This window comes from Neodiprion lecontei, chromosome 5, assembly GCF_021901455.1.
Source record: "Neodiprion lecontei isolate iyNeoLeco1 chromosome 5, iyNeoLeco1.1, whole genome shotgun sequence".
Lineage (NCBI taxonomy): Eukaryota > Metazoa > Arthropoda > Insecta > Hymenoptera > Diprionidae > Neodiprion > Neodiprion lecontei.
The window spans coordinates 3201513-3212428 of record NC_060264.1 but is presented as its reverse complement, the minus strand read 5'-3'; positions in this window follow the sequence as shown (position 1 = coordinate 3212428).

The following is a 10916-nucleotide window of genomic DNA, read 5'->3' as shown; positions in this document are numbered from 1 at the left end:
AGGGGTTAGCCTTCCTTTTTTTTTGACCGAAAAATTTTTCGTCTTGGAATTGATTTGTATGACCCTTTCCCGACCAATTGAACCCACAGGAACTCAGAAAACGCAGCGAAAAGAGCGTGGGACCAACAGGAGAGAAACTACGCAGGAAAAAGCACGCGCTGAAAAGTGTCAAAAATACGGGATCTCGTTTTTTGGCCGTAACTTCTGATGCGTTGATCGCAGCGTCCTGGGACTGCGCTCAATCGATTTCTCTCGCAAAATTACGTCAGATTAGTGTCAGAAAGAATTTATTCCAGCACTTTTCAAAATCGCGAAAATTTTCGCCAAAAATACAAACGGGTTAACCTTCCTTTTTTTTTGACCGAAAAATTTTTCGTCTTGGAATTGATTTGTATGACCCTTTCCCGACCAATTGAACCCACAGGAACTCAGAAAACGCAGCGAAAAGAGCGTGGGACCAACAGGAGAGAAACTACGGAGGAAAAGCACCTGCTGAAAAGTGTCAAAAATACAGGTTCTCGTTTTTTGGCTGTAACTTCTGATTCGTTGATCGCAGCGTCCTGGGACTGCGCCCAATCGATTTCTCTCGCGAAATTACGTCGGATTAGTGTCAGAAAGAATTTATTCCAGCACTTTTCAAAATCGCGAAAATTTTCGCCAAAAATACAAAGGGGTTAACCTTCCTTTTTTTTTGACCGAAAAATTTTTTGTCTTGGAACTGATTTGTATGACCCCTTCCCGACCGATTGGACCCCCAGGAACTCAGAAAACGCGGCGAAAAGAGCGTGGGACCAACAGGAGAGAAACTACGGAGGAAAAAGCACGCGGTGAAAAGTGTCAAAAATACGGGTTCTCGTTTTTCGGCCGTAACTTCTGATGCGTTGATCGCAGCGTCCTGGGACTGCGCTCAATCGATTTCTCTCGCAAAATTACGTCGGATTAGTGTCAGAAAGAATTTATTCCAGCACTTTTCAAAATCGCGAAAATTTTCGCCAAAAATACAAAGGGGTTAACCTTCCTTTTTTTTTGACCGAAAAATTTTTCGTCTTGGAACTGATTTGTATGACCCTTTCCCGACCGATTGGACCCCCAGGAACTCAGAAAACGCGGCAAAAAGAGCGTGGGACCAACAGGAGAGAAACTACGGAGGAAAAAGCACGCGCTGAAAAGTGTCAAAAATACGGGTTCTTTCTTTTTTGGCCGTAACTTCTGATGCGTTGATCGCAGCGTCCTGGGACTGCGCTCAATCGATTTCTCTCGCAAAATTACGTCGGATTAGTGTCAGAAATAATTTATTCCAGCACTTTTCAAAATCGCGAAAATTTTAGCCAAAAATACACAGGGGTTAACCTTCCTTTTTTTTTGACCGAAAAATTTTTTGTCTTGGAATTGATTTGTATGACCCTGTCCCGACCGATTGGACCCCCAGGAACTCAGCAAACGCGGCGAAAAGAGCGTGGGACCAACAGGAGAGAAACTACGGAGGAAAAAGCACCTGCTGAAAAGTGTCAAAAATACAGGTTCTCGTTTTTCGGCCGTAACTTCTGATGCGTTGATCGCAGCGTCCTGGGACTGCGCTCAATCGATTTCTCTCGCAAAATTACGTCGGATTAGTGTCAGAAAGAATTTATTCCAGCACTTCTCAAAATCGCGAAAATTTTCGCCAAAAATACAAAGGGGTTAACCTTCCTTTTTTTTTGACCGAAAAATTTTTTGTCTTGGAACTGATTTGTATGACCCCTTCCCGACCGATTGGACCCCCAGGAACTCAGAAAACGCGGCGAAAAGAGCGTGGGACCAACAGGAGAGAAACTACGGAGGAGAAAGCACGCGGTGAAAAGTGTCAAAAATACGGGTTCTCGTTTTTCGGCCGTAACTTCTGATGCGTTGATCGCAGCGTCCTGGGACTGCGCTCAATCGATTTCTCTCGCAAAATTACGTCGGATTAGTGTCAGAAAGAATTTATTCCAGCACTTTTCAAAATCGCGAAAATTTTCGCCAAAAATACAAAGGGGTTAACCTTCCTTTTTTTTTGACCGAAAAATTTTTTGTCTTGGAATTGATTTGTATGACCCTTTCCCGACCAATTGGACCCACAGGAACTCAGAAAACGCAGCGAAAAGAGCTCGGGACCAACAGGAGAGAAACTACGGAGGAAAAAGCACCTGCTGAAAAGTGTCAAAAATACGGGTTCTCGTTTTTTGGCTGTAACTTCTGATGCGTTGATCGCAGCGTCCTGGGACTGCGCTCAATCGATTTCTCTCGCAAAATTACGTCGGATTAGTGTCAGGAAGAATTTATTCCAGCACTTTTCAAAATCGCGTAAATTTTCGCCAAAAATACGAAGGGGTTAACCTTCCTTTTTTTTTGACCGAAAAATTTTTAGTCTTGGAATTGATTTGTATGACCCTTTCCCGACCAATTGGACCCCCAGAAACCCAGAAAACGCAGCGAAAAGAGCGTGGGACCAACAGGAGAGAAACTACGGAGGAAAAAGCACCTGCTGAAAAGTGTCAAAAATACAGGTTCTCGTTTTTTGGCTGTAACTTCTGATGCGTCGATCGCAGCGTCCTGGGACTGCGCTCAATCGATTTCTCTCGCAAAATTACGTCGGATTAGTGTCAGAAAGAATTTATTCCAGCACTTTTCAAAATCGCGAAAATTTTCGCCAACAATACAAAGGGGTTAACCTTCCTTTTTTTTTGACCGAAAAATTTTTTGTCTTGGAACTGATTTGTATGACCCTTTCCCGACCGATTGGACCCCCAGGTACTCAGAAAACGCGGCGAAAAGAGCGTGGGACCAACAGGAGACAAACTACGGAGGAAAAAGCACCTGCTGAAAAGTGTCAAAAATACAGGTTCTCGTTTTTTGGCTGTAACTTCTGATGCGTCGATCGCAGCGTCCTGGGACTGCGCTCAATCGATTTCTCCCGCAAAATTACGTCGGATTAGTGTCAGAAAGAATTTATTCCAGCACTTTTCAAAATCGTGAAAATTTTCGCCAAAAATACAAAGGGGTTAACCTTCCTTTTTTTTTTACCGAAAAATTTTTCGTCTTGGAATTGATTTGTATGACCCTTTCCCGACCAATTGGACCACCAGAAACTCAGAAAACGCAGCGAAAAGAGCGTGGGACCAACAGGAGAGAAACTACGGAGGAAAAAGCACCTGCTGAAAAGTGTCAAAAATACGGGTTCTTTCTTTTTTGGCCGTAACTTCTGATGCGTTAATCGCAGCGTCCTGGGACTGCGCTCAATCGATTTCTCTCGCAAAATTACGTCGGATTAGTGTCTGAAAGAATTTATTCCAGCACTTTTCAAAATCGCGAAACTTTTCGCCAAAAATACAAAGGGGTTAACCTTCCTTTTTTTTTGACCGAAAAATTTTTTGTCTTGGAACTGATTTGTATGACCCTTTCCCGACCAATTGGACCCCCAAGAACCCAGAAAACGCAGCGAAAAGAGCGTGGAACCAACAGGAGAAAAACTACGGAGGAAAAAGCACCTGCTGAAAAGTGTCAAAAATACAGGTTCTCGTTTTTTGGCTGTAACTTCTGATGCGTTGATCGCAGCGTCCTGGGACTGCGCTCAATCGATTTCTCTCGCAAAATTACGTCGGATTAGTGTCAGAAAGAATTTATTCCTGCACTTTTCAAAATCGCGATAATTTTCGCCAAAAATACAAAGGGGTTAGCCTTCCTTTTTTTTTGACCGAAAAATTTTTCGTCTTGGAATTGATTTGTATGACCCTTTCCCGACCAATTGAACCCACAGGAACTCAGAAAACGCAGCGAAAAGAGCGTGGGACCAACAGGAGAGAAACTACGCAGGAAAAAGCACGCGCTGAAAAGTGTCAAAAATACGGGTTCTCGTTTTTTGGCCGTAACTTCTGATGCGTTGATCGCAGCGTCCTGGGACTGCGCTCAATCGATTTCTCTCGCGAAATTACGTCGGATTAGTGTCAGAAAGAATTTATTCCAGCACTTTTCAAAATCGCGAAAATTTTCGCCAAAAATACAAAGGGGTTAACCTTCCTTTTTTTTTGACCGAAAAATTTTTTGTCTTGGAACTGATTTGTATGACCCCTTCCCGACCGATTGGACCCCCAGGAACTCAGAAAACGCGGCGAAAAGAGCGTGGGACCAACAGGAGAGAAACTACGGAGGAAAAAGCACGCGGTGAAAAGTGTCAAAAATACGGGTTCTCGTTTTTCGGCCGTAACTTCTGATGCGTTGATCGCAGCGTCCTGGGACTGCGCTCAATCGATTTCTCTCGCAAAATTACGTCGGATTAGTGTCAGAAAGAATTTATTCCAGCACTTTTCAAAATCGCGAAAATTTTCGCCAAAAATACAAAGGGGTTAACCTTCCTTTTTTTTTGACCGAAAAATTTTTCGTCTTGGAACTGATTTGTATGACCCTTTCCCGACCGATTGGACCCCCAGGAACTCAGAAAACGCGGCAAAAAGAGCGTGGGACCAACAGGAGAGAAACTACGGAGGAAAAAGCACGCGCTGAAAAGTGTCAAAAATACGGGTTCTTTCTTTTTTGGCCGTAACTTCTGATGCGTTGATCGCAGCGTCCTGGGACTGCGCTCAATCGATTTCTCTCGCAAAATTACGTCGGATTAGTGTCAGAAATAATTTATTCCAGCACTTTTCAAAATCGCGAAAATTTTAGCCAAAAATACACAGGGGTTAACCTTCCTTTTTTTTTGACCGAAAAATTTTTTGTCTTGGAATTGATTTGTATGACCCTGTCCCGACCGATTGGACCCCCAGGAACTCAGCAAACGCGGCGAAAAGAGCGTGGGACCAACAGGAGAGAAACTACGGAGGAAAAAGCACCTGCTGAAAAGTGTCAAAAATACAGGTTCTCGTTTTTCGGCCGTAACTTCTGATGCGTTGATCGCAGCGTCCTGGGACTGCGCTCAATCGATTTCTCTCGCGAAATTACGTCGGATTAGTGTCAGAAAGAATTTATTCCAGCACTTCTCAAAATCGCGAAAATTTTCGCCAAAAATACAAAGGGGTTAACCTTCCTTTTTTTTTGACCGAAAAATTTTTTGTCTAGGAACTGATTTGTATGACCCCTTCCCGACCGATTGGACCCCCAGGAACTCAGAAAACGCGGCGAAAAGAGCGTGGGACCAACAGGAGAGAAACTACGGAGGAGAAAGCACGCGGTGAAAAGTGTCAAAAATACGGGTTCTCGTTTTTCGGCCGTAACTTCTGATGCGTTGATCGCAGCGTCCTGGGACTGCGCTCAATCGATTTCTCTCGCAAAATTACGTCGGATTAGTGTCAGAAAGAATTTATTCCAGCACTTTTCAAAATCGCGAAAATTTTCGCCAAAAATACAAAGGGGTTAACCTTCCTTTTTTTTTGACCGAAAAATTTTTTGTCTTGGAATTGATTTGTATGACCCTTTCCCGACCAATTGGACCCACAGGAACTCAGAAAACGCAGCGAAAAGAGCTCGGGACCAACAGGAGAGAAACTACGGAGGAAAAAGCACCTGCTGAAAAGTGTCAAAAATACGGGTTCTCGTTTTTTGGCTGTAACTTCTGATGCGTTGATCGCAGCGTCCTGGGACTGCGCTCAATCGATTTCTCTCGCAAAATTACGTCGGATTAGTGTCAGGAAGAATTTATTCCAGCACTTTTCAAAATCGCGTAAATTTTCGCCAAAAATACGAAGGGGTTAACCTTCCTTTTTTTTTGACCGAAAAATTTTTAGTCTTGGAATTGATTTGTATGACCCTTTCCCGACCAATTGGACCCCCAGAAACCCAGAAAACGCAGCGAAAAGAGCGTGGGACCAACAGGAGAGAAACTACGGAGGAAAAAGCACCTGCTGAAAAGTGTCAAAAATACAGGTTCTCGTTTTTTGGCTGTAACTTCTGATGCGTCGATCGCAGCGTCCTGGGACTGCGCTCAATCGATTTCTCTCGCAAAATTACGTCGGATTAGTGTCAGAAAGAATTTATTCCAGCACTTTTCAAAATCGCGAAAATTTTCGCCAACAATACAAAGGGGTTAACCTTCCTTTTTTTTTGACCGAAAAATTTTTTGTCTTGGAACTGATTTGTATGACCCTTTCCCGACCGATTGGACCCCCAGGTACTCAGAAAACGCGGCGAAAAGAGCGTGGGACCAACAGGAGACAAACTACGGAGGAAAAAGCACCTGCTGAAAAGTGTCAAAAATACAGGTTCTCGTTTTTTGGCTGTAACTTCTGATGCGTCGATCGCAGCGTCCTGGGACTGCGCTCAATCGATTTCTCCCGCAAAATTACGTCGGATTAGTGTCAGAAAGAATTTATTCCAGCACTTTTCAAAATCGTGAAAATTTTCGCCTAAAATACAAAGGGGTTAACCTTCCTTTTTTTTTGACCGAAAAATTTTTCGTCTTGGAATTGATTTGTATGACCCTTTCCCGATCAATTGGACCCCCAGAAACCCAGAAAACGCAGCGAAAAGAGCGTGGGACCAACAGGAGAGAAACTACGGAGGAAAAAGCACCTGCTGAAAAGTGTCAAAAATACAGGTTCTCGTTTTTCGGCTGTAACTTCTGATGCGTTGATCGCAGCGTCCTGGGACTGCGCTCAATCGATTTCTCTCGCAAAATTACGTCGGATTAGTGTCAGAAAGAATTTATTCCAGCACTTTTTAAAATCGCGAAAATTTTCGCCAAAAATACAAAGGGGTTAACCTTCCTTTTTTTTTGACCGAAAAATTTTTTGTCTTGGAATTGATTTGTATGACCCTTTCCCGACCAATCGGACCCACAGGAACTCAGAAAACGCAGCGAAAAGAGCGTGGGACCAACAGGAGAGAAACTACGGAGGAAAAAGCACCTGCTGAAAAGTGTCAAAAATACGGGTTCTCGTTTTTTGGCTGTAACTTCTGATGCGTTGATCGCAGCGTCCTGGGACTGCGCTCAATCGATTTCTCTCGCAAAATTACGTCGGATTAGTGTCAGGAAGAATTTATTCCAGCACTTTTCAAAATCGTGAAAATTTTCGCCTAAAATACAAAGGGGTTAACCTTCCTTTTTTTTTGACCGAAAAATTTTTCGTCTTGGAATTGATTTGTATGACCCTTTCCCGATCAATTGGACCCCCAGAAACCCAGAAAACGCAGCGAAAAGAGCGTGGGACCAACAGGAGAGAAACTACGGAGGAAAAAGCACCTGCTGAAAAGTGTCAAAAATACAGGTTCTCGTTTTTCGGCTGTAACTTCTGATGCGTTGATCGCAGCGTCCTGGGACTGCGCTCAATCAATTTCTCTCGCAAAATTACGTCGGATTAGTGTCAGAAAGAATTTATTCCAGCACTTTTCAAAATCGCGAAAATTTTCGCCAAAAATACAAAAGGGTTAACCTTCCTTTTTTTTTGACCGAAAAATTTTTTGTCATGGAACTGATTTGTATGACCCTTTCCCGACCGATTGGACCCACAGGAACTCAGAAAACGCAGCGAAAAGAGCGTGGGACCAACAGGAGAGAAACTACGGAGGAAAAAGCACCTGCTGAAAAGTGTCAAAAATACGGGTTTTCGTTTTTTGGCCGTAACTTCTGATGCGTTGATCGCAGCGTCCTGGGACTGCGCTCAATCGATTTCTCTCGCAAAATTACGTCGGATTAGTGTCTGAAAGAATTTATTCCAGCACTTTTCAAAATCGCGAAAATTTTCGCCAAAAATACAAAGGGGTTAACCTTCCTTTTTTTTTGACCGAAAAATTTTTTGTCTTGGAATTGATTTGTATGACCCTTTCCCGACCAATTGAACCCACAGGAACTCAGAAAACGCAGCGAAAAGAGCGTGGGACCAACAGGAGAGAAACTACGGAGGAAAAAGCACCTGCTGAAAAGTGTCAAAAATACGGGTTCTCGTTTTTTGGCTGTAACTTCTGATGCGTTGATCGCAGCGTCCTGGGACTGCGCTCAATCGATTTCTCTCGCAAAATTACGTCGGATTAGTGTCAGAAATAATTTATTCCAGCACTTTTCAAAATCGCGAAAATTTTAGCCAAAAATACAAAGGGGTTAACCTTCCTTTTTTTTTGACCGAAAAATTTTTTGTCTTGGAATTGATTTGTATGACCCTGTCCCGACCGATTGGACCCCCAGGAACTCAGCAAACGCGGCGAAAAGAGCGTGGGACCAACAGGAGAGAAACTACGGAGGAAAAAGCACCTGCTGAAAAGTGTCAAAAATACAGGTTCCCGTTTTTCGGCCGTAACTTCTGATGCGTTGATCGCAGCGTCCTGGGACTGCGCTCAATCGATTTCTCTCGCAAAATTACGTCGGATTAGTGTCAGAAAGAATTTATTCCAGCACTTTTCAAAATCGCGAAAATTTTCGCCAAAAATACAAAGGGGTTAACCTTCCTTTTTTTTTGACCGAAAAATTTTTTGTCTTGGAATTGATTTGTGTGACCCTTTTCCGACCGATTGGACCCCCAGGAACTCAGAAAACGCGGCGAAAAGAGCGTGGGACCAACAGGAGAGAAACTACGGAGGAAAAAGCACCTGCCGAAAAGTGTCAAAAATACAGGTTCTCGTTTTTTGGCTGTAACTTCTGATGCGTCGATCGCAAGGTCCTGGGACTGCGCTCAATCGATTTCTCTCGCAAAATTACGTCGGATTAGTGTCAGAAATAATTTATTCCAGCACTTTTCAAAATCGCGAAAATTTTAGCCAAAAATACAAAGGGGTTAACCTTCCTTTTTTTTTGACCGAAAAATTTTTTGTCTTGGAATTGATTTGTATGACCCTGTCCCGACCGATTGGACCCCCAGGAACTCAGCAAACGCGGCGAAAAGAGCGTGGGACCAACAGGAGAGAAACTACGGAGGAAAAAGCACGCGGTGAAAAGTGTCAAAAATACGGGTTCTCGTTTTTCGGCCGTAACTTCTGATGCGTTGATCGCAGCGTCCTGGGACTGCGCTCAATCGATTTCTCTCGCAAAATTACGTCGGATTAGTGTCAGAAAGAATTTATTCCAGCACTTTTCAAAATCGCGAAAATTTTCGCCAAAAATACGAAGGGGTTAACCTTCCTTTTTTTTTGACCGAAAAATTTTTTGTCTTGGAACTGATTTGTATGACCCCTTCCCGACCGATTGGACCCCCAGGAACTCAGAAAACGCGGCGAAAAGAGCGTGGGACCAACAGGAGAGAAACTACGGAGGAAAAAGCACGCGGTGAAAAGTGTCAAAAATACGGGTTCTCGTTTTTCGGCCGTAACTTCTGATGCGTTGATCGCAGCGTCCTGGGACTGCGCTCAATCGATTTCTCTCGCAAAATTACGTCGGATTAGTGTCAGAAAGAATTTATTCCAGCACTTTTCAAAATCGCGAAAATTTTCGCCAAAAATACAAAGGGGTTAACCTTCCTTTTTTTTTGACCGAAAAATTTTTTGTCTTGGAATTGATTTGTATGACCCTTTCCCGACCAATTGGACCCACAGGAACTCAGAAAACGCAGCGAAAAGAGCGTGGGACCAACAGGAGAGAAACTACGGAGGAAAAAGCACCTGCTGAAAAGTGTCAAAAATACGGGTTCTCGTTTTTTGGCTGTAACTTCTGATGCGTTGATCGCAGCGTCCTGGGACTGCGCTCAATCGATTTCTCTCGCAAAATTACGTCGGATTAGTGTCAGGAAGAATTTATTTCAGCACTTTTCAAAATCGCGTAAATTTTCGCCAAAAATACGAAGGGGTTAACCTTCCTTTTTTTTTGACCGAAAAATTTTTCGTCTTGGAATTGATTTGTATGACCCTTTCCCGACCAATTGGACCCCCAGAAACCCAGAAAACGCAGCGAAAAGAGCGTGGGACCAACAGGAGAGAAACTACGGAGGAAAAAGCACCTGCTGAAAAGTGTCAAAAATACAGGTTCTCGTTTTTTGGCTGTAACTTCTGATGCGTTGATCGCAGCGTCCTGGGACTGCGCTCAATCGATTTCTCCCGCAAAATTACGTCGGATTAGTGTCAGAAAGAATTTATTCCAGCACTTTTCAAAATCGTGAAAATTTTCGCCTAAAATACAAAGGGGTTAACCTTCCTTTTTTTTTGACCGAAAAATTTTTCGTCTTGGAATTGATTTGTATGACCCTTTCCCGATCAATTGGACCCCCAGAAACCCAGAAAACGCAGCGAAAAGAGCGTGGGACCAACAGGAGAGAAACTACGGAGGAAAAAGCACCTGCTGAAAAGTGTCAAAAATACAGGTTCTCGTTTTTCGGCTGTAACTTCTGATGCGTTGATCGCAGCGTCCTGGGACTGCGCTCAATCGATTTCTCCCGCAAAATTACGTCGGATTAGTGTCAGAAAGAATTTATTCCAGCACTTTCAAAATCGCGAAAATTTTCGCCAAAAATACAAAGGGGTTAACCTTCCTTTTTTTTTGACCGAAAAATTTTTTGTCTTGGAATTGATTTGTATGACCCTTTCCCGACCAATCGGACCCACAGGAACTCAGAAAACGCAGCGAAAAGAGCGTGGGACCAACAGGAGAGAAACTACGGAGGAAAAAGCACCTGCTGAAAAGTGTCAAAAATACGGGTTCTCGTTTTTTGGCTGTAACTTCTGATGCGTTGATCGCAGCGTCCTGGGACTGCGCTCAATCGATTTCTCTCGCAAAATTACGTCGGATTAGTGTCAGGAAGAATTTATTCCAGCACTTTTCAAAATCGCGTAAATTTTCGCCAAAAATACGAAGGGGTTAACCTTCCTTTTTTTTTGACCGAAAAATTTTTCGTCTTGGAATTGATTTGTATGACCCTTTCCCGACCAATTGGACCCCCAGAAACCCAGAAAACGCAGCGAAAAGAGCGTGGGACCAACAGGAGAGAAACTACGGAGGAAAAAGCACCTGCTGAAAAGTGTCAAAAATACAGGTTCTCGTTTTTTGG